Genomic DNA, 24,207 nt, shown 5'->3' with positions numbered 1-24,207 from the left:
TGTTGCTCCTCAAATCTTTTTACATCTGAATCTTGCTCACAGATGAAAAAGGTTGGGGATTCCTGCGCTAGACCATATAGGACCACAATTGTCTTGTTTCATGCTGTCTGTTGAACTGCTTATAAACAATTCTTCCTGCATGACAGTCATTCTTAAAAAGATTCAGTCATGATTTTTATGATTTACTTTTTATTTCTAAATGACACTGTTTCCATTGCAAATTATTCACTCTCCCATTTAAAATTGTATTCTTGAACCAACAAATGTATTTTTTTTAGCTGCAATATTGGTGTGGAGGCTGCTGGGGAGGGAAGAGAGGAGGTGATATCACATAACTTGCAGTACAGCAGTAAAGAGAGACCAAAGTTTATCAGAGCACAAGTCACATGACATAATGGCTCCTGGGAAACTGACAATCGGTCTAGTACCATGTCAAATTTCAAAATTAAATATAAAAAAATCAATTTTTTTTAAAAAAAAATGGATTTCAGTGTATAATTCTGCTGGAGCAGCATTATTAACTGATGCGTTTGGAAAAAAAACATGTTTTCCAATGACAGTAGCAATTTAAGGTGAAGATAAGTCTGTGCTGAAAAGGAATGACACCTGGAGGATGCGGGCATCGATCCCGCTACCTCTCGCATGCTAAGCGAGCGCTCTACCATTTGAGCTAATCCCCCTCACCATACGAGAGATGACCACAGTGGCTCTGGAAAACATTAGGTGGCACTGTTCTTTTTTGCCGTTGAAGCAGTTGATCTGCAATTAAATTCTCTTTGCTTGTAGCTGATTTGCTTTCCTAGTGCAAAGTCAGCAGCTCCAAAACTCAGGATAAAACCAGGGACCTTTAGATCTTCAATCTAATGCTCATTCAACTGAGCTACTTAAGCAGCACTTGTCAGTGGCATAACTAGATATTCCTGGGCCCCACAGCAAATTATTTGTCAGGCCCCAAAATGTGTAGCTATTGACCTGTTTTACCAAAATTGACTGAAATTGTATGTAAATTAGGACCTCATGGGGCCCCTATACCTCCTGGGCCCCCCTGCAGCCACAGGGTCTGCTCCCACTGTAGTTACACCCCTGGTACCTGTCAAGGGTCTGACAATGGTGCTGATATGCAGTCCAATATTTCGTTAGCACCCCCTTAGCAAACCACATCACTGCTGGTAGGGTGGAGCACTCTGGGTTTAACAGAGTGAAGCTAAGTTTCTGGTTCAATTGACATTTTTTAGAGTGTGCCACACACAGCTTTTCCATACAAACCAAACCCCCCTAGAAGTAGATAATTGCCATTTCAGGAAATCTCATTCTGCAGAAGCTTTTGTCCAAGAGCAAAGAAAAGACAAGGCACCATCAAGTGCCAGCCATGATTAGATGCTTTCTTTGTTGACCCATAATCCAACTGTGACAATTCATGTTCAGCGCTTAGGTAGTCTTTGGTAAGTAAGTGCCGTATCAGTACATGCACAGTTGGAGCAGTCTTCCTCCTCATGATAACTGCACATGTGCCGAAAGTGGTGATATTACCGAAGCACCACAAGAAGACCTGAAGATTACTAAAGCACCAGAAGATGGTGTTCCGTGAGCTCCACTGAGCCAACTCTGCAATGAGGGGTAATTACAGTCTTAGGGGCATTTATAGGTGTTAATACCTGTGCCGGGGAGCAGGGAGGGGGACTATAGAGGGTAGAAGGTTGGAGGTTTTATTAGTTGGGGGTTGAATTCTCCTTTAAAGGGGATATAAAGCCAAGAATAATACTGTGTGTATATATATATATATACACACAGTCCAAATAGTTCAGCACACCGCTACTCCAAACGACTGACCCAGGTGCTACCATCCGAAGCTGCATACAAAAATACAAAAAGTGAGGTGCACACTGGGAACTTTTGTTTAGTTTAAAAGGTTCATTTTATTAAATACATCTTAAAATAGGACCTATTTTAAAATGGATTTAATAAAATGAACCTTTTAAACTAAACAAAATTCCCAGTGTGCACCTCACTTTTTAGATTTATATATAAATATATATATATTTTCCAATGAGTATCCGCACTCCAATGCTGGTGTCAATGGCGGGGTGCACAGTAATTGTTTATGTATCAAAAATCTTCGGACCAGCACTCCCTTTAAAAGTTTAATAATTTTATTATTCTGTAGTATCCGACGTTTCGGTCCACATTTGGACCTTTTTCAAGGATACTACAGAATAATACAATTATTAAACTTTTAAAGGGAGTGCTGGTCCGAAGATTTTTGATATATATATATATATATACATATAGTAGTTCCCCAAGATTGACACACTCTAGGGCTTCATAATGCAGTTTAGAAAAGAAAATTTATTGTCAACATTTCGGTCCTGTTCTGAGCCTTTCTCAAGACATTACCCAGAACGGGACCAAAACGTTGACAATAAATTTTCTTTTCTAAACTGCATTATGAAGCCCTAGAGTGCGTCAATCTTGGGGAACTACTATCTACAATACATTTGACAGGCATGAAGAGAACGCTTGACTGGAGTGCACCACAGCTGGAACTTTATATATATATTTTTTTTTTTTTCACCACCATCAAATAAGCGTCTTTGCAATATACCATATTTAGAAATTCAGTGCCGTTTTTATAAAATATGCATTCTGAAATCCTTTGAGAGCTTCACAGCCGGTCACAGCCGGAGCAGTGCAAAACGATCAGATACTCTGCATTCCAATGGGCAGGAAAGCAGCGCAGATGGGGGCAGTTTAGAGTATGGCAACAAGCCAAAGAAAAATGGGTGTTTTTGGAAGAGCTCGAAGTAGGGCTCTTATTTTGGTTTTTCCTCCACTCTAAGTTTTAGGCCTCAAAATATTTGTCCTTTAATCAGTCAACCTGTAGTCTGTTCATATTAGTTTTTTTTTTTTTTTTACAGTATGTTGTAGCTGTTACAGCTACCCTGAAATCCTGACCCGCACATCACTACTGCACATCCAATTCTAAAGGCTTCAGAAAAAATGTAGAAGCGACTAGTTGACATGCCGCCACTTCATTTGTGCTGCCCTAGGCCCGGACCTTTGTGGCTTTCCCACAAATCTGGGTCTGATAGAAATTTGGGTTAAAAAAAAGGCACTTGGCATTTGCCAGCCGGCACCCCAAGGCCAAGTCCCCCATGGACAATGTATCATTTAAATATGTTCCTCTGTACAGGGTTTTAGTGTGCCGGCAATTTTAGCAGCTAAATCTCCTGCACATCCAATTCTTAAAGATTCAGAAAATTTGTAGCCGTGACTAGTCGACATGCCGGCCACTTAATTTGTGCTGCCCTAGGCCTGGACCTTTGTGACCTTCCCACAAATCTGGGTCTGATAGTAATTTGGGTTAAAGGGCATGTAAAGTCTAAAATAGAATAAGGCTAGAAATGCTGTATTTTGTATACTAAATATAAACATGAACTTACTGCACCACAAGCCTAATCAAACAAATGATTTATGCTTTCAAAGTTGGCTACAGGGGGTCACCATCTTGTAACTTTGTTATACATCTTTGCAAGACTAAGACTGTGCACATGCTCAGTGTGGTCTGGGCTGCTTAGGGATCGTCATAAACAAAGCTGCTTGAGTTCTGCATGGCTGGGAAGTAAGGCGGGGGCTCCCCCTGCTGTTCATAAGTATGATTGTTTCCCTGCTCAGCAGTTAGGGACCATCTGACAATTTCTATCCACAACAGTAAACAAAGGGAGAATTTCACTGCATACAGTCAGGTTTCTTATAAAAATGATACACTTTTTCTAATTAAAGTCTATTGGAGATATGTTTCTTTTTCATTAAAGAAAGTAAAAATGGGATTTTATTTTTTTTGCCTTTACTTGCCCTTTGAAAAGGCACACATCCATCGAGTTCAACCTTCAGGTCTAAATATAACCTGCTTTACGCTGGACTGAACTTAAGTAAATATAGTTTAAGGATATCTATAATAATAAAAGGGATCCTCACCTGAAAACATTTTTTTTCAAAGTGAAAGTAATATGCATTGATTAAACATTTCAATATACTTTTGAAATATATTTAAATGAATGTATTTGCATGAAAGCCGTATCTGTCTTTTTACGTTGTCCATAATTCTGGACTTAATTGAAAGAACTATAGAAGAACTGACTCATGTTACATTGCTTTTAAAAACCAGAGAATTGCAACAAATAAACAAATGCTGCTCTAAGCTTCAATTACATTTATAAATAACTTTAAAAATATCCATATATTGTTTGGTGCAAATAAAGACATTTATAAAAAAAAAAACCATACAAAAAAATTTCTTGACCGCATATTGGAAAGTTTCTTTTAAGTACACTTTGTTTCATTAAAAACAAAAAGCTTCGGGATTTGTATTTAATAATTAGAGCATTTTACAAATTTCTTGTATATTGCAGTGGGTTTTGAATCGATTGTTTAGTATTTAAGATGTCAATTGCCTTTTTGACATTGCATGATACAGAAGTTTCTGTAGTGTAGTGGTTATCACGTTCGCCTCACACGCGAAAGGTCCCCGGTTCGAAACCGGGCAGAAACATTTCTTGTTGAGCTTTTATGAGCAGGCCCCGATTTACTGTCCCGGTGCCGCTAGGCTGACCCCTCCACTTTCTCTGCCTTCTCTTCCCCCATCTCGAAATCCCCTTTACCTCCTTCTCCCCTCAAAGTCTACTTTTTAACTTTCCCTTCCTTTACGTGTGCATGTGCGCACATGCACGCAAAGATATGGTTCTGCACTGGAGATGCAGGAGAGTTTTAAATTTCGCACTTGCCAGTCTCCAGTAGTGATGGACGAATTTGGGTCGTTTTGCTTTGCCGAAAAATCTGCGAATTTCCTGCGAAACTGTGAAAAATCGGCGTTTTTGACACCAGCGTCTGTTTTTTGGACGTTGGCGCACATTCGGCGGCGAAAATGCACTGGCGTCCAACAAAACGGACGCCAGTGTCCATTTTTTTTTACGCCAGTGTATTTTCGCAGATCACTAGACTCCAGTGCTTGTATTTGGATGCGCCAGGGCAGGAATGCTGTCCCTGAAATTCTGCTGCCCTCAGCCAGGCCCATTTGAAAACTGTCATGTTTATCTAATACACTTTTTATATGTCAAAAGAACTATGACTGAAAATTAAGGACATTAACTATTGGGGTTTTCCCTGAGAAAATAATAGCAGTTAAAGCATAAAGGGCCAAAAATGAGAGGTAATATGCAGCTCTCATTTAGTTAATACAGTACAGCATGTATGAGATATTGTGTATATTTTTATCTACGCCATTTAACCTAATTTACCAGCCTAAACCAGCAAAATAATAAAATCATTTTTGTTTTATTTTAAACTGCTGGTAAGATATTGTACGTAAAAAATCATATAAATTACACTTTTTTTGAAAAATGGTCAACTTTATTTAAAAATGCAAACAAGTCTTTTTACACTATTTTTATTCAACCAAAACTGGGGCTACTGAACTGACAGTTGGGTTTTCTAGGGTCTTTGTACTATAAAGGGGTCTCATGGCACAAAATAAACGGGTGCTTATATTGTAGCAGCCAGAGTATCATACATGAAAATTCATATACACTACATTTGGAGGTTTCTGTACTGCACATTGTTTGCTATATCTATGCATATTTGGCATCAATCTGTTCAGTAGACCCCTGGTGTTCTTATTTAGGATGCTTTATGCTGGTACATTATGAAATTTGGGGTATGTAATTGGGTGAAATGCAAGTTTTGTGATGATATTCAAAAGTTTCAGCATGTTTAGCATAGCTTTGCAGTTTAGTAGTTTGCAGTAGAAAGACATATTTACCCGTTTTAGATTCGGCAGATTTTGTATCTTCTGGAAATATGTGTTTTCATTGGACCAACTTACTTATTTGCCACTTCATTTAGGGGTCTCAATGCCAGATATTTTGGTAATCCTATGGACTATAAGCATCAAATTGTTCATTGAACCCCTGGCAATCATATTAAGGATGGTTTTCCCCTGGCAATCATATGGTTTTGGGAAGAAACATATTTTTCTCTGTTTTTACCCCACTATTTGTATGCGCTAACTTCATTTTGAGGTCTCTAAGGGTAAGGCCACACTGGGCGTTTTGGGGAGATTTGGTCACCTGGCGCTAATTGCCTCATCTTTGCGGTGACCAATCTCCCCAAACGACTTCCCTAACTCTGCGCCGATGTTAATCACACGCTGCAATTCCTTTTCCGAAGTCGCCCGAAGTTTCCTCGTGATGCAACTTTGGGTGACTTCGGAAAATAAACCGCCGCATGTGATTAGCTCCAGCGTTTTTTTTCATTTTAGCCGGTGCAGAGTGAGGGAAGGCGTTTGGGGAGATTGAAGACAAGGCGACCAAATCACCCCAAAACGCCCAGGGTGGCCTTACCCTAAATGACAGGTACTTTGCTAATTCTATGCACAATAGTTATCAAACTGTTCAATGGACCCCTGGCAATCATATTTAGAATGTTTTTTCTTGGTACCTAATAATGTGTGGGAGATGCTTAGTAGCAAAATAAAACCTTTGAAGTGATGTTTCAGAATTTTAGTAAAGTTTTATAAAAACTGCTACAGTTTAGACAAGCTTTAAAGTGTGGTAGAAAGGAGTAGAGAGTAGCTACCCATTCTGGAATTGGCAGAATGTGTATTTTTCAAAAGTATATGGTTTTCTGGGCTAAACCTACTGTTTCAGGATTTTTTTGGCTTTGGAATCTATGGAGATTTCTGTGTTTGTGCTTTCAATAGTCAACAATTTACTGCTGGGAGTTTGTGCTGTACAGAAGTCATAAATCTCCCTAAAATTATACATATCAGGTATTGGCATGTTTGAGAGACATGAGGCTTTCCTAATCAGTTGGATTTTCGTGTGTAAAATAAAAGATTTTTGTGGTATTCATATATTGTAAAAAATAACAAATTTTATTTATTTTTTGATATTTAGAGCTATAAATATTTTTGCAGAGGTGGAAATGCACAAAAACTCAGATTTAGAAAGCTCAGGTTCCCCTGAAAAAAAACAATGTATAGTTTTCTTAGCTAAACCAAAGGTTTCCCCTCAAAAAATGCCCCTAAATTGAGTGAGCACCAAATGTTCCAAAAACGTGTGGCACTGAGTGCAAATGAAATGCAAAATGTTGCTGACATTTAAAGAGTTAAAAAACAATAAATCTTTTCAGTGCCAATGTAAAGAAATATTGTATGAAATTAGCCAGTTGAATACTCTGCTGTATCATGAAGAGCAGATGAAGTTTCTGTAGTGTAGTGGTTATCACGTTCGCCTAACACGCGAAAGGTCCCCGGTTCGAGACCGGGCAGAAACACTTTTTTTGTTGTTGGCTTTGTGGTACACATTGAAAAATGGTCTACCACCAGGGGCGCTCCACCAATGAGGCGAGTTAATTCACTCGCCTCGGGCGGCAGCACCCCCCTGGTTACCAGGGGCGGCAAATATGCAGCTCCTGGTAACTAAGAGCCGAATTTCTGGTTTTCAACCCGGAAATTCGGCTCTTCTAGTGCAGAGAGCGCAATTGCACTAGCGTCGTGCAGCGCGCCGACCCCCTCCTGAGCAGAAAATGTGAGAGTATCAGCATAAAGGTGAGGATCGGCGCTGTCTACCACTTCATGCATAACCACTTCTAGCAAGTGGCCTACCACTTCCTATAACCCAGATGTATGTTTCTTTGTACAGTTGTAAAATTGTGTGTTTACCTCTTATGATAAACTGCGACAAACCCAATTGGCTATATATATATATATATATATATATATATATATACATATATAGATATATATATATCTATATATATATAAACCAAAAACAAAAAAATGCACTCACAGGACTTTAGTTAGTGCAAACAAAGTGGTTTTATTCAGACGTTTCGGCTCTAACACTCGAGCCTTCTTCAGCTTGATTGAGATATATATATATATATATATATATATATATATATATATATATATATATATATATATATATATATATATATATATATATATAGTCCACAAAAGAGCCAGCACTCTCGATAAATGGTTTAAATTGCCTGGGTGCAGTGTCCAAAATTTCAATGTACAAACAGCAAAAAGGGTCCGCACTCTCAGGTCTTAAAAATGTAAAAAAGTTTTATTGTAAATGCCAGACTAACGTTTCGGCCTCCTCCGAGGCCTTTCTCAAAGTGTCTAGTGGATTACATGAATGCCTTAAATACAAGAGTTGGCGGGAACATAGACAAATTGGAACTGACGTGTTATTGCATCATTGAAACGTAACTGCCATACAGGTGCCTGCATATAAATGTGTTAAAAATACATAGTACGTACACAGAAAGCATTTATACATAATTTCAACTTTTGAACAATAAAACCAAAATATTGCTAAAAGCACAAACTAAAGTAGCAGTTGCTAATGTTCATTTCCTTATCTCAGAATAAAACAATGTTGCAAAAATGTTACACAAGATGTGTCAAAAATTGAGTTAAGATAACAGGCCTGCTCTGAAGTTCTGTCCATCTGTTATATTGATCAATATATCAAATATGTGCCAAGTATGAAAGCTACCTCTCAATTAACGGTAAGTGGCAACCTGCAGATTATCATATGTTCCTCGAATTAAACTAAGTGGGCCCCTGCTGCTATTCCTATCCTCGGAATGTAAAATCCAAGCTCAGCCTCTGAGGGAGGGGCGTTCAAATGTAATATCGCCCACCTGTGCGGCTCACCATAGTGTGTTTATTCATACCCCCATTGTGGATCCGTGACATCTCCACTACGCTGACACACTCATTCAAAATAATCACTAGGTGTATGTGTCCCTTGAGCCCATAAACCTATAATATATGTGAATATTAAAGAAATCCAAACCATGTATATCAACCCATAAATAAATAAATCAATGCACCCTCAGTTACCCATAGTTCAGTATTATGTGTTGTGTGTTTGCCACCCAGTTTCCCAAACCACTGTATCTCACTTATATAAGTGCTTAGTAAGAAATGTCCCCAAGTAACCATAATCAATAAGTGTATGAGTTTAGATAGACCCCCCCGAAATAACAAAAAATTAGATATAATCCACGTGGCTAAAAAACACAAAAAATATAAAAAATATAAAAAATACAAAAACCTTCAAAAGGTATTCAAAAAATATGAATAATGAAATCTTAGGTCGATGTATATAATATATAGTATCTTAAGTGTTCAAAAAGTCAGTATCACACCACACTTCAATTGTTAATCGTCTCCCAACTCAGGCTCGCCCAATTTCCACTGAATGTTCAAAATATCTGCCCAATTCAATCGACAGCAGGTGTTAGTGGAGAGGATATAGAACATGTCGGGCGTGTGCATTTCAGAGTCCCATATACACCGTCTCTTGGTTAGATAGTTAGGGACATCACATATCGGCCCCTACATGCCTGTGCTCATAATAAGCGTATTTGTCCTGCAGTGAAGGTAAAACTTTCTGTGGTGCTTATTATGTGCACAGGCATGTAGGGGCCGATATGTGATGTCCCTAACTATCTAACCAAGCAATTGAAGCAATTAAGCAATTGAATTCTTAATGAATCAGATGAAAATTAAGCGTAGGACTGGCCAGATATGGATGACTTTGACGTAGTTGGCCAGCTTAAATATATTGCAATATATGGACAAACAATCCCTGTGTTGTTTAAAGGGTAAGGCATTTTTCAGTAGCAGTATGCACAAAATGTCTCTGACTTAAATATATTGATAATGGGTTGAGTGCGGAGGACCTCTTGTAGTTGACTATATATATTTATATATATATATATAGAAAATTTGTGTCATAAACTTATATAGCATAAGCAGTTGCCTCGTTAGCGCAGTAGGTAGCGCGTCAGTCTCATAATCTGAAGGTCGTGAGTTCGATCCTCACACGGGGCAAATGTTTTGAATAGTACATAAACAAATTTAAGGTTTAATGATTATATTATATCTACTCAAATAATGGATATAACATATAACTAATATACATAATTTAAGTACAGCTGTTTCAAACTGAGATCAATTAAGTATTGGCAATATATTCTGTATACAAGGCTGTCACACCAAGAATTCATTGGTTTTGCTATTTTCTTTTTTAGCTGCACATATAATTTCTGGACTAATGATATTGATAATGAGACAAATATCTATATACTATGAATATTAGAAATTGGAAAAAAATCTGCCATGTAACATGTCACCCAGAAGTATTGCACATGGTAGCTTCAAATTTGCAGCATATGATCAGCAGCCTGGCTAACTCAGTAGAGCATGAAACTCTTAATCTTGTGGATTTGAGCCTCATGTTGGTTGTGCAATTTTCAGTTTACACGATGTATCAAAAGGTTAATGCTATCGTTAAATGAGTGGTTTACCTTTAAGTTTTACCTTACACCATGGCCAATTCTAAGCAACTTTTAAATTGATCTTGATCTCTTATTTAAATCAATGCTTTGGTCACATCAGCCAGACTTTCATGTGGGGCCACACAAGGGGATGCATGGGCTGGATGTGGCCAGGAGCCACCAGATGGATAGCATTGAGATAATGTATGCAGGGCTGCCATCAGGGGGGTACAGGGGGGCTGACCACCAATGCTTTTTAATTTACATGTGGGGGGCAGGGCTTTTTTCTTGCACAGATGTCTATCCACCAATGCTTTTTTTTACTTGTAAGGGGGAGACCCGAGAAAAAGTTGTTGCACTTGGATAACACTATAAAAACCCAAATTATAAGAATATAATTTACAGGATATTCATGACTCATAGTATTATATAACATCCTTTGCAGCCATTCTGCACGTGGATGTTAATTGTATCCCTCTTTCAGCTTTTTAAATGATAAGAAGCAGGATATTGCAAACTTCTAACAATAACTGTAAAATGAAACTTGCAGAGTGTATTGAAATAGCTTTACCTACCCATAACAACAAAAGACCCCATCAAGCAGAGTGGTGCAGCGGAAGCGTGCTGGGCCCATAACCCAGAGGTCGATGGATCAAAACCATCCTCTGCTAGTTTTACCTTTTTTTTAATTAAAAACATTAATAGGGTAAATAATTATTTTTAAAGGATTTTTTCATCTTGTTGTTGCTAAAACTTGTTTTTCTCTATCCTTAGGTCAAACATGCTTTAGAAATATGTATGGTGTCTCCTAATCTGGATGAATTCATGTCTGAATCTGGATTTAGTCTGTTAAAAATGAATACTGAATTTGAATCAGGGATTTACAGATTCTTTTAGAATTGTTTTTTAACCTTGCAGCAAAATTCCTAAAATATACACGTTCCCTGGATCTAAATGAATGAATTAATCCCATCTGAAATTAATACAAATGATCTCCTCCTTCTTATCCCTTTAAGTTCCAGCTGAATTTGACATTTCAGTTACACGAAATGCCAGACTTTTTAAAAAATCTTGTGCTCTCTCACTTTACGGGTATTTTCTGAGGGGAACCCTTTAATTTACCTAGGAAAACTATACATTGTTTTTTTGTTTTTTTTTGGAAGAATTTGAGCTTTCTAAATCTGCCTGAGTTTTCATGTATTTCCACCTCTGCAAAAAGATTTATAGTGCTAAATACCAAATAAATGAAAAAATCCAACTGATTTGGAAAAGCCTCATGTCTCTCAAATGTGCCAGTGCCAGATATGTATAGTTTTAGGGAGATTTAGGACTTCTGGCAGTATATTGCTGAATTATGTAAGCACTAAAGGTGGCCATACATGGATAGATCCGCTCGTTTGGCGATGTCGCCAAACGAGCGGATCTCCCTCCGATATGCCCACCTTGAGGTGGGCAATATCGGGCAGATCCGATCGTGGGCCCTAGGGCCCAACGATTGGATCCTAGCATTCGGTAAACGGGCGGTCGGATTGCGGGACCGCATCAACGAACAGATGCGGCCGCGATCCAACGGGATTTTCTGTCCCATCCGATCGAGATCTGGCCGACTTTCGGCCAGATCTCGATCGGGGAAGCCCGTCGGGGGCCCCCATACATGGGCCAATAAGCTGCCGACACAGTCTGTCGGCAGCTTTTATCGGCCCGTGTATGGCCACCTTAAGGCAGAAAACGGCATACTTTAGATTCCAAGGCCAAAAAAATCCTTGGTCGGTTTACCCCAGAAATCCATATATCTTTGAAAAACAAATAGTCTCATTTCTTTTGGTAAAGACCTTTATTTCTTGTTGACCTTCCTTCCATTTCTTGTTGACCTTTCTATTTCAGCTGTTGTAACACAAGGGCGGCTTTTTCCCCTCCTACTGTGCTGTTGCCAGGGATAGTTAGGACACACCCACCCCTCATTTGAAACATGAATAGGAACTGTAGCTCCAGTAGACCCTGAAGCTCCCCATAGACGCAAAGATTTTTCTTGCCGAATGACCGATTTTAGCGAAGTCCGACCAATCCTTCTAAATTATCATTAGTGGGATTCGAACGATCGTACTTCTTACGATTTTTCGGCCGACATCTGTCAGAAAATTGATTGGCCATGTTAAAAAATCTTTATCAGTCCCAGTGCAATCTATCTATGTTTGCAGGGCCAAGCAGGCAGCTCCCCTTTGTTTTCCTGGCAAATTGGTCTTTTTAGTTGATGGACAATTCGTACGATCGTTTCAAGATAATCGTGGTCTCACAATGACGATCGGATCTTTTAAAAATCTTTACATCTATGGCCAGCTTGAATGTATGTTATCATATCCTGCCCAGAGCAGGAACAGAACAAAATAGGGGAGCTGTTGGGCTTTAAGAGCACCAGATCCTGCCATCTTAGTTCTCATTACAAATGTATTCCACTTTCCCCCATATAGTATTCATTGTTGCCTAAACAATTAGATAATTAATTAAAGGAAACATATAGGATAAATTTAAAACCCCTAAAGGCATACAGCAGATACTGATACAGTGACAATACTAGGGCTAAGGTTTTAATAAGTGATTTTCAATTACACCAATAAAAATCATGTTTTAATACTAATCGAAAGGGGAAGTGCACTTTAAGTTAATATTGTAATCCTGCATAAACTATCATTAACAATGCCTTTAATTGAAGTTAACGTTGACATTAACATACAATTTAATTTCTATCCATTGTGTTCATTGAATTTAAAACAAACATTATCAAGGACAACAATGAAAAATATAAACTTACTGTTTCTGCTGAAAATGAAAGCCAGGTATATAACCAAAGAACATGAATGCATTGGCCGGGAATCAAACCTGGGTCAACTGCTTGGAAGGCAGCTATGCTCACCACTATACCACCAACGCCATATATATTAGTTTTGTAGCATCTTGTTTGCATCCAACTTTTTCCTACAGCCTCAATTTTTTTTAACACAGTTAAGCCAAGCACCATATGTACAATTTCTGGTCTTCCTTGAGTAGCAGGACTACCATTGGCACAGTGGTGGATTAAGATAAGGGCAATTGAGGCAGTTGCTTGGGGTACAGTCAGGCCCGGACTGGTAATCTGTTTCTTCAGCAATTGCCCGAGAGGCTGCTCTATTTTTCCTTTAAGTGGGCCGCTCGTGATCTATTCTCCTAATAAGAAACAGCCTTTTAATGTATCTGGCAGGCTCTAGGACCGCTCCTTCAACTCCCACTGTAGCTCCGCCCCTCCCACTCGTAGCTGTTCTCATGCTGCTGCTGCTGCTGCCGTGCAGTGTATGTGGAAGTCGGATGAGCAGGGTCTCCAGCAGATACTGCAGCTGCTTAAAGGGTCTCAGTCCCCTCTCAAGCTTAAGCAAGTGAGCAGCTAATGGATTACTTAACTAGTGACAATAGTTCAGTACCTTGTGTTTTTATACTGTGTTTAAGGGCTGAGAGCATATTTGTGACTGTCCACTGCCTCAACTCCACACTGTGGCTAAGACAGTGTTCCTGGTGGCACTGTGGCTTGTAAAGCTGAGATCTTGTTGGCACATAATGGGTAGTATTTCTACTGGTACATTGGCATTTAATGTTCGGCATTACACTACCTGTTGTAGCTCTACACTGGTACATTTCTCCACTAATCTTGCTGGCACAAGAATGTTGCTCGCTAATCACTAATATTCATCCTCCCATTGGCAAAATCCAGGAGATGGACATGCCCATGTCCAGGGCTGGCCTTAGGCCAATTGGGCCCTGCGCCCTGAAACCCTCCTGTCCTTGTTTGTGAGATCCTGTACAACCCCATTAATAACCTTCCTTGTGCGATCCAGTACACCCCTGTTAATTTTTTAACATGGTCTGGTCCAAATGGCTATATAGTGTCATGGCTGCGCACACCAGGATTGGACGCATGACGCAGGAATGGACCCTGAGGACCGTTACCTGCAGAACTATCCTTCCCGCCATGCGCCACACAGTCATGACATGACTGACAGGAGAAAGTTAGTCAGGTCAGGCTGCATATAATATATAAATGATAAGGATATTAGAAGTCACTGAGGAGTTCTGTGACCATATAAAGGCACAAGGCTGCAGGCTGAGTTATACAGGGAACTCTGAGTATCACTCATGTATTATAAGGGATAATGTACCCCCCTACTGTAAATGATAAGGATATTAGAAGTCACTGAGGGGTTGTTCTGTGACCATATAAAGGCACAAGGCTGCAGTCTGAGTTATACAGGGAACTCTGAGTATCACTCATGTATTATAAGGGATAATGTACCCCCTACTGTAAATGATAAGGATATTAGAAGTCACTGAGGAGTTCTGTGACCATATAAAGGCACAAGGCTGCAGGCTGAGTTATACAGGGAACTCTGAATATCACTCATGTATTATAAGGGATAATGTACCCCCTACTGTAAATGATAAGGATATTAGAAGTCACTGAGGGGTTCTGTGACCATATAAAGGCACAAGGCTGCAGTCTGAGTTATACAGGGAACTCTGAGTATCACTCATGTATTATAAGGGATAATGTACCCCCTACTGTAAATGATAAGGATATTAGAAGTCACTGAGGAGTTCTGTGACCATATAAAGACACAAGGCTGCAGGCTGAGTTATACAGGGAACTCTGAATATCACTCATGTATTATAAGGGATAATGTACCCCCTACTGTAAATGATAAGGATATTAGAAGTCACTGAGGGTGTAATAAAGTCTTACCCTGGTGGTCTAGTGGGGGGACGGCAGGGACGCCTGCCGCCCCCTCGGCGGGGACGCCCGCCGCATCGCGCTGTTCCTCTTCTGGCTCTTCCTTAGTGCGCGCGCGCATGCGCACTTCCGTATTTAAAGGCGCATGCGCGCTGGCGTAATGACGTCGGCGCACAATGGTGCCAAATTCAAAAGTATTAAAGGGCCATTCCCACTGTTTGTCATTGCCCGAGATAGGATTTGTTCCTGGTGCTATTAGCTGTTGCTATTCTGATCTATATATCTGATCCTGATTATCTGTTTTGACCCTTGCCTGCCTGTTTGACTATTCTGATCTCTGGAACCTGACCCTTGCCTGAAACCGACTTTGACCCTGCTTAACCCTCCTGTTTGACGTTCTGGTTTGACCTCTGCTTGTTATTTGACTCCGATTCTGCCTCAGCCCATCTGATTGATTACTCGGTTTGACCCTTGCCTACCTGATGACTCTAGCCATCTGCCTGCCTCGATCCAGCCTGTCTGACCACGAATCTGTCTTATGTTATTGTACCACGACCTTCGGCCTAACTGACTTTAACTACAGTCATGCCCCTTTGCTTGCCAGAACTCCTTGCTCTAGAAAAATTAGAATTACCCCTTTCACCCCTTCTTTCCCTTTGTCTTCTATCAATCTGAATGGCTAGTGACATGAGATCATCCAAACTGGACGACAAGGGGTAATTAACAAGGCTGTCTTTAATAGAATCTGATAACCCGATACGGAACTGGCTGCGCAGGGCCGTATCATTCCACCCAGTTTCAACTGCCCACCGGCGGAATTCGGTGCAGTACACCTCTGCATCCCGTCTCCCTTGGCGCAATTTTGATCTCCCTTTTGCCAAACTTGATCCTCTCGAAAAGTCCAGATGGCATCTGAGTACGCTGAGGGCTCCTCCCGAAGCCAAAGGCGGTCACACTACTGGTGAAGCCGAGCCGAGACCAGGGAGCTTGGCATTAGTTCTGGTTTAGGGTGCCGACCGTGACAGAGGGTTTGTTCTGTGACCATATAAAGACACAAGGCTGCATAATTTATAACATATTTTACATGAATTACAATTGAGTGAAAAAGGCAGTGGATGTGTACAAGTCAGACCATCACGTGTTTACATGTGGGCTGCTTTGATTTTTTTTGCCTGGGCTGCTTTTAACCCCCAGTCCGGCCCTGTGTACAGTGACATGGAGAGGGGGTAAGACCTGGGCAAAGGGATCCTTTATGGCTTTCTTGGAATTGAATATGTCCCTGCATTGAATATGTTTGCATTGTATTTAATAGCTATTATACAGCTATTTGCCAGGTTCAATTAATATATAAATTGTTTTAGGTTTTACAAAAGTTTTTGGTTTATTTAGTTTAACTTTGATTAGTTTACAATTACCAAAGGCTGTGGATTTTTGAGCTTTGGCAGTGATAAAATGCTTTGTACAGTTAGGTCCATAAATCTTTGGACAGAGACAACTTTTTTCTAATTTTGGTTCTGTACATGACCACAATGAATTTTAAATAAAACAACTCAGGTGCAGTTGAACTGCAGACTTTCAGCTTGAATTCAGTGGGTTGAACAAAAAGATTGCATAAAAATGTGAGGAACTAAAACTTGGCGCTAGACATATTGTCTGTTTCCCAGGTGCCCCCAATCATGTGAATTATGCACTGATAAACTTCAGTCACTCTTTACTGCTGTACTGCAAGTTTTAGGGATATCACCCCCCTCCCTTCCCTCCCAGCAGTCTATCAGCAGAACAATAGGAAAAACATTGATGCCAGGGCCCCCCTTACAAGTTATAAAAAATTGGGGTCCCAAAAAATATTCTTTAAAAAAACATTGGTGCCAGGGCCCCCCTTACAAGTTAAAAAAAATTGAGGCCCCAAAAAATATTTTTTAAAAAAACATTGGTGCCAGGGCCCCCCTTACAAGTTAAAAAAAATTGGGACCCCAAAATTTTTTTTAAAAAAAAATTAAAAACATTGGTATCAGGGGCCTATAGAATATTAAAATAATACATTGGTGGCCAGGAGATTAAAAAAAAACCCACATTGGTGTTCAGTAAAATTGAACTCGTGTCTTCAGGACTTCAACTACTCCTCCTTTCATGACTTTAGGTCTTTTCGCCCCTTCAGGACTTCGATTTCGGCTGTTTTCGTGACTTCTGGTCTTTTCGCCACTTCGGGAGTTCGGCTTTGGCTGTTTTCGTGGCTTAAGGTCTTTCGGCTGTTCAGGGTGGACCCGGCTCTTTTCAAAACTGCAGCACTGCCGGGCCCCCCTTCATGCCCATGCCCAGGACACTTGTCCAACCTGTCCCCCCCTGATGGCGGCCCTGCCATCAGCCTATATGACATGTGAACATTGTTTTCTGCTTGATGATTTGCAATGTACCTTAAGATTAGCTTCTCGACAGCTGTCAGAGCTATAAATATTTTTTTTATATTAAACTGCTGGTGAGATACTTTTTTTTGTAAAAACAATTGTATGTAAAATTGTAGTGTAATATAGAGTGATATTCTGAGACAAATTGCAATTGGTTTTAATTTTTTTTATTTGTGGTTTTTGAGTCCATAGTAATATATTAATGATGTTTCTATACAGCAGTGGTCCCCAACCAGTAGCTCGTGAGCAACATGTTGCTCTCCAACCCCTAGGATGTTGCTCTAAGGGTCATGAAAGCATGTGCTTATTTTTGAATTTCAAGCTTGAAAGCTAATTTTAATTGCATAAAAATGAAGTAAAGTGCCAAGTAGAGCCACATAAGGGCTAACAAATAGCCAATCATAGGCCTTATTTGGCACCCCAAGGAACTTTTTCATGATTGTGCTGCTCCCCAAACTCATTTTACATTTGAATGTGGCTCACGAGTTAAAAATGTTGGGGACCCTGCTATACAGCAACTAAAAGGTGTGAAATCAAGTTATTTTGAAACAATTCAAGGCAGAAAGCCCTAATACTGCTCTATGGTGATAGTAACTCATATTTTAATATTATATATATTGATATTGGATTGTTTCATTTACTTACAACACCAAAAAGCAGCATATTCATTACTTGGTTCTTGGATTACCCAATGTCTGGGTCTGGCCATATTTCTGACACATAATTCCCCAGAAGGAATTCTTGGTATCTGGTCAGCTGAAGTGATTGCTGCTTTTCTGCATGCAAATGTTCTGTGTACTTGGGCCTGTCTATTATTTACCATTTGTCAACAGATCTTTGCTTTCTTATATCACAACACAGATGTCTGATAATCTACACAAGAATAGTGGAACAATAAGAAAACAAAGGACAAGTTAATATATTATTTTTTTACGTTTCTGTAGAGCAATCATTAGGTTTTAGAAATAATGATTTCATCTAATGTATTATTTTACAGACTAGAAGGTGACAAAATGAAACATCTTCTATTTTGATTGTGGAAACCTATGAAATCTGTTCCTATTAGAAAAACAATACAATTTTTCAGTGCTAGTGTAAAGAAATAAATAATGTATGAAATTAGCCATTCAAATACTCTGCTTTATAATGAAGAGCAGATTTTGAAAAGTCATCCTGCAGGAGGTTTCTGTAGTGTAGTGGTTATCACGTTCGCCTAACACGCGAAAGGTCCCCGGTTCGAGACCGGGCAGAAACAATTATGTTGTTGGCATTGAGGTTCAAATTGTTATCCTTGAAAACGGCCTTCCACTTCTAGCATGAAACTTTATGTTTTAGTTTATACTGGATACAAATAGAGACTTGAATGTTTAAAAAAGTAAACTTGCAACTGATGACATTTAGATGTCAACCATACTGGTTATTTTTTAGTTTACAAGTGTTTCACTTAAGAAATGCAACATTTTTACAAACATTGTTATTCAAGGATTAAACTGAAACTGGCACAGTTCGGTGTGAAATTAAGTTTCATTAAACAATTCAGGGCAGAGGGCTGTCATACTGCAGAAAATGCCCCCCTAACCTTTTTGCCCTGTCAGAGCACACATCTAATGGTCAAAAGCAACAGAAATGGAAAACTCCAGGTACTCCTCATGTATATGAACTATAACCCAAGCATTCCATAATATCTAAAGTAGTGCCAAATTCTGGAAGCTATAGTTACATGAAGAGTGCTAGAAGTTGCCTTGTGGTATCAATTCAACTTTCCACGTTTCCATAGTCAATAATATTGGCTATTTTAGAATCCGAATCCTGCTGAAAAAGGCCGAATCCTGGCCGAATCCCGAACCGAATCCTGGATTCGGTGCATCCCTAATTGTAATGCACATCACTAGATGAGATCTTTCATTTTGGGGCAATTTTTGTGGCACGTGTTTAATTTTATTTATTTTTCTATCCATGGTGTTCATTACTTTCTTAATATAGATTAACCATACAATGCAAAACAGATATCATATAGTATGAAATGAAACATAAGAACGTACTGTATTGGCTAGAAAAGGAACCCAAGCAGGAAACTAAAATCATTGCTGCGTTGGCCGGGAATCGAACCCGGGTCAAATGCTTGGAAGGCAGCTATGCTCACCACTATACCACCAACGCCAGATGTGTATGTTCTACCTATAGACAAAACTCGCCCTGTTCAGTGTGAAATTAAGTTTCATTAAACAATTCAGGGCAGAAAGCTGTCATACTGCTCTCTAGTGATTGTGTTTTAATGGACAAATAAAGATTCGACTTTTTAACAGATGGCCCGGTGTGCAGATTTTCACTTTTCCTCCCATCCTTTGATAAACTGCAACAAACCCAATAGTCTATAGGCCAATAATGGTAAAAGGTATTAAAACTCTCTCTCTCTCTCTCTCTCTCTCTCTCTCTCTCTCTCTCTCTCTCTCTCTCTCTCTCTCTCTCTCTCTCTCTCTCTCTCTCTCTCTCTCTCTCTCTCTCTCTCTCTCTCTCTCTCTCTCTCTCTCTCTCTCTCTCTCTCTCTCTCTCTCTCTCTCTATATATATGTTGTGGCTTATATAGCAGGGGTGCACAGTTGAGATATAAATATGAATTTTACAGGTACACATAATTTTTACACTGTTCTTATCACGAAATGTTTTGACATAGTCTTCTACACATGTTTTTATACACTTATTTATGGTATTTATGATATTTATGATGTACAGGAGATGAGATGTTTTGTGATGGTAACACTATCAGGATAAAAATATTTTTATGACACTAAGGTAAAGAAAGTCACAATGGGTTAAATTACTTAATTAACAAGGTTTGGATAATAAGCACTGATTGGAGAATTTGAATTTGTAAGGCTATTGATGATTGGCCAAAAGTTTTTGTATCATCCTTGAGAAAGGTCCTAACAAGGACCAAAATGTTGGACATTGATGTAACAGAAATAAAAGAATTTTTTTTGTATATATGGGAGTGCTGGTTCTTTATATGTATATATGTATAAATGTGGAAGTTATATAGGGTGTATATATGGTGATCCAGGATCTGCAAATAATTCTTTGCCAACAGCTGTATCATTTTGTATGAAAAACATTGTATGTGTGAGCAAGAGATTGCGAGTTTGTGTTTCAGTGAATATTGAAGTAGAACGTAGTTGTGCCAATGCAGTTGCACCGACGCTACTGCCGGCATGCATGCACAACCAAGGACGTACACAAATGTGCGCTACAGCCATACAGGAAACATTTGCCAGACTAGGGGTAGGCTGCAAAGTACGTATGTGCCTGGTGCCCTCAAGCTTTGCGCCCTAGGCACGTGCCTCTTCTGCCTATCACTAGTTCTGTCTTTGGTTTAGACTTAGAGAGAATTGGTTTTTAGACAGGGTCATTGACCCTGAAAGCTTGAAAGAATCAGAAGAAAAAGGCAAATAATTTAAAAAAACTATAAAATTGAAAAAATGAAGACCAATTGAAAAGTTGCTTATAATTAGCCATTTTAAAACATACTAAAAGTTAACTTAAAGTTGAACCACCCCTGTGAATTTCTGTGAATACAGAGTTGAATATGCTCAGCAGCATTGTATTAATAATGGTGGGAGGTAGTCTATAGAATTCTAGATAAATGATGGGACTTATATATAGGAGTCCTGCCAAGGCTTTGTGGGTTTGTGCAATTCTGGCTTGAAGGATGTTTTTCTCCAGTGTTTTTATCTGCAGTTTTGGTGCTGCTTTTTTTCAGGCAAACCACATCCGCATACACCTTATAACAATTAAGAATTCCAGCAAGATGTGCACAATGAGAAGACTACAAAGGCAGGGCCGGACTGGGAGTAAAAAGCAGCCCAGGCAAAAAAATTAAAGCAGCCCACATGTAAATGCATGCTGGTGTTTTACACATACACACATATATTTTATTTATGTATATATAAAATATGGAGATAATTTATTGATTGTGCACCCAGGCAAATGAACACTTTATTCGAGAGTGCCGGCTCTACGTTGGTTGAATATATATATATATATATATATATATATCCTTATTTACAGTAGGGGGTTCATGATCCCTTATAATACATAAGTGTATTTTTGTACCCTTGCCCAAATGCTTTATATTTCCCCACTTTTACATGTTGCTTGTTCTGCTAAGATCTTAATCTCCACCCCAACCCTACCAAGCCCACAGAGCAATACAGCAGGTAAGAAGACAAGTAGAAGGCAGCACCAGTGGTTTGCCAGCTTGAAATGATTGTTTCCTAAGTCAGCACCTCACAGTCAATAAGGAAGGTTTTTTGCCTTCCTCTGGGTCAACTAGCAGTTAGGTAGGTTAGGCTACTGTTCAGCAATACTAATGAAAGAAAACATATAAATACTCACTAGGTCAAATACCATTCTTCGTTTAATCTCTGCATTTGTCATTATTCTTGATTTGCCTCCCACTCACCTCCCTTTTTTTCGTCCCTTCTCACCTGTCTGCCCCACATTGATTACGTTTATGATTTCCCTGCTCTGTCTGTAAACTAAACACTGCATTCTGTTTGGCAGCCTCTCCTATTTTCCTTTTCAATCTCTTTTATTTCTATTATTTTGCTTGCAAATGGTTAAAAGCTATTTTAAAAAAAATCATTTTTAAAACTGATATTTATTAGCACTGGCACCTTAATTGTTTGATGATCTAAAATGAATTCATAGTTAATTGATTGTATATTGATGCACAGGCACTTTAATTAATGAACTACAAATTGATTAAATGAATTCATAAATTAATTGAAGGTTTTTATCGATAAATTAATTGGTCGCTAAGTTAGTATTGAATCGATTACACTAAACACGAAACACTGATTGATGCACCTCAAGGGTACTGTATAATTTTAAATTCATTTTAGAATAAAAGAATCCGATAGTGTGGGGTTACTACTGTTTGCTCTTTGTTAGCCTCTACTTTTCTGTAAATATAATTCCAAAATCATAAACTCCCCCTCATCATAAACATAAAGTTTACAGCCGGCTCTTACAATAATTTATAACTCAGCTTCAGTGCAGCATGGATGTTCAGTCAGTGGGGGGCTTCAAATTCTTCTGTCACCGCTGATCACTTCCTCCTAGGTCACGGGGTCAGACTTCTGCTGCGTGCCTGCTTGCGTCTATCTTTCACATGATAACAGAAGTCAGGAGCATGAATAGATCAGCAATGACAGGGAGTTCCTAAACGTTCACAGGCACTGGTAGGACTGCAAACGGGAGGGGGGGAAGAAAGTAAAAGCTCCTACCGTCCGTGGTGCGGGGCTGAAAGATAAGTTAATTAGCTGGTCCCACCGTGCCGTGTACGTTGGTGTGAGTGATTACTAGCTGACAAGTGCAGCGAGCAGCCCACTAGAATGGAGGGTAGAGCGGCCCCTCGGGCATTTGCCCGAACTGATACATTATCAGTCCGGGCCTGGCTGTAATACAGACTAGTTCTGCATATCTCTTCTCTGAAGGATTAGAAGGCCAGAGTGGAAGCTCTTTTGCCCTGTAACCTGCATTCAATGTGTAAAAGAAACGGATCCGCACACACACCGATTAGTGCAGTCGGGGATTATCCCCTTTTATTCAGCCACCAAACATCAACGTTTCCTGATGAAGGGTGGGTGTTCCCCCCCCGAAACGTTGATGTTTGGTGGCTGAATAAAAGGGGATAATCCCCGACTGCACTATTCGGTGTGTGTGCGGATCCGTTTCTTTTACACATTGGTTGCTAAGGGACCCGGCCGGGTCAACGGAAGGAACGCACCACCAGCTTGCAGGATTGGTGAACTACAGGTGTGCGGTAGGAGAATTACACTGTAACCTGCATTGGCAGACATGGCTGTAAAGTGGAAAAGTGGTATTTTATTACAGAGATAGAGAACAAAGAAAAGGGACCGCTACTGCTCACCGCTACTCCTGACCAGGTGCTCTGTCGAGCAGTGTCCCCACTGCAAACATCCAATGAACTTGAAACAAGCAGACGGCACTTCTGGAAAGGGTTTTATTGGGGTTCTACGGCAGTAACCCCAATAAAACCCTTTCCAGAAGTGCCGTCTGCTTGTTTCGAGTTCATTGTATTTTATTACAGCCACAGACCAAAGTGGCACAGGCAACTATAGCAGAAATTCTTTTAGAAATCTACCTGCATTGAATCACTAAAATGGTTGACAAACCAGTTTAAATTGCAAAAGCTACAGTTCCCATACCGGGAGTCGAACCCGGGCCGCCTGGGTGAAAACCAGGAATCCTAACCGCTAGACCATATGGGACCATGAGAGGGTTTACTCCACCATCCACTATTGAATTTCTTAATACCAACTTTTCCTGTATGCTAGTTATTCTTAAAGGGATATTGTCCCGATTTTTATGATTTTCTTTTTATTTCTAATTGACACCATTTAAAATGTAGTGGTTATCACATTCACCTCACATGTGAAAGGTCCCTAGTTCAAACTGTGCAGAATTTTTTTTTTTCTTGTTGAGCTGTTATAAGCAGGCCCGGATTTACTGTTCAGGCCACTAGGCTTTCCCCTCCACTTCCCTGTCTCCTTCTCCCCCTCTCCCCTCTTGGAAACTGATATACTTTGTTATGGAAAAATTTGTATTTGAGTACTAAGAAATAAGCATCAGGTCTAAAGGTGGCCATAGACGTAACAATTACGATCTTTCC

The 24,207-nt window shown here is 39.6% G+C and overlaps 8 non-coding genes across 8 annotated transcripts; 4 read left to right on the top strand and 4 right to left on the bottom strand.

Moving 5' to 3' along the window:
- Positions 1-607: 607 nt before the first annotated feature.
- Positions 608-680, bottom strand: trnaa-agc. Its single transcript has one exon. It is a non-coding gene; the product is annotated as a tRNA-Ala (tRNA).
- A 3,796-nt stretch (positions 681-4,476) lies between these two features.
- Positions 4,477-4,549, top strand: trnav-cac. Its single transcript has one exon. It is a non-coding gene; the product is annotated as a tRNA-Val (tRNA).
- Positions 4,550-7,256: 2,707 nt separating this feature from the next.
- trnav-aac lies at positions 7,257-7,329 on the top strand. Its single transcript has one exon. It is a non-coding gene; the product is annotated as a tRNA-Val (tRNA).
- A 2,508-nt stretch (positions 7,330-9,837) lies between these two features.
- Positions 9,838-9,910, top strand: trnam-cau. Its single transcript has one exon. It is a non-coding gene; the product is annotated as a tRNA-Met (tRNA).
- Positions 9,911-13,212: 3,302 nt separating this feature from the next.
- Positions 13,213-13,284, bottom strand: trnag-ucc. Its single transcript has one exon. It is a non-coding gene; the product is annotated as a tRNA-Gly (tRNA).
- A 5,412-nt stretch (positions 13,285-18,696) lies between these two features.
- trnav-aac lies at positions 18,697-18,769 on the top strand. The gene has a single exon. It is a non-coding gene; the product is annotated as a tRNA-Val (tRNA).
- Positions 18,770-19,602: 833 nt separating this feature from the next.
- Positions 19,603-19,674, bottom strand: trnag-ucc. The gene has a single exon. It is a non-coding gene; the product is annotated as a tRNA-Gly (tRNA).
- Positions 19,675-23,734: 4,060 nt separating this feature from the next.
- On the bottom strand, positions 23,735-23,806 carry trnae-uuc. The gene has a single exon. It is a non-coding gene; the product is annotated as a tRNA-Glu (tRNA).
- Between the last annotated feature and the right edge of the window lie 401 nt (positions 23,807-24,207).

The sequence above is a fragment of the Xenopus laevis genome, chromosome 3L (assembly GCF_017654675.1).
Source record: "Xenopus laevis strain J_2021 chromosome 3L, Xenopus_laevis_v10.1, whole genome shotgun sequence".
NCBI lineage: Eukaryota > Metazoa > Chordata > Amphibia > Anura > Pipidae > Xenopus > Xenopus laevis.
This window is presented reverse-complemented; position numbering and strand designations above follow the sequence as displayed.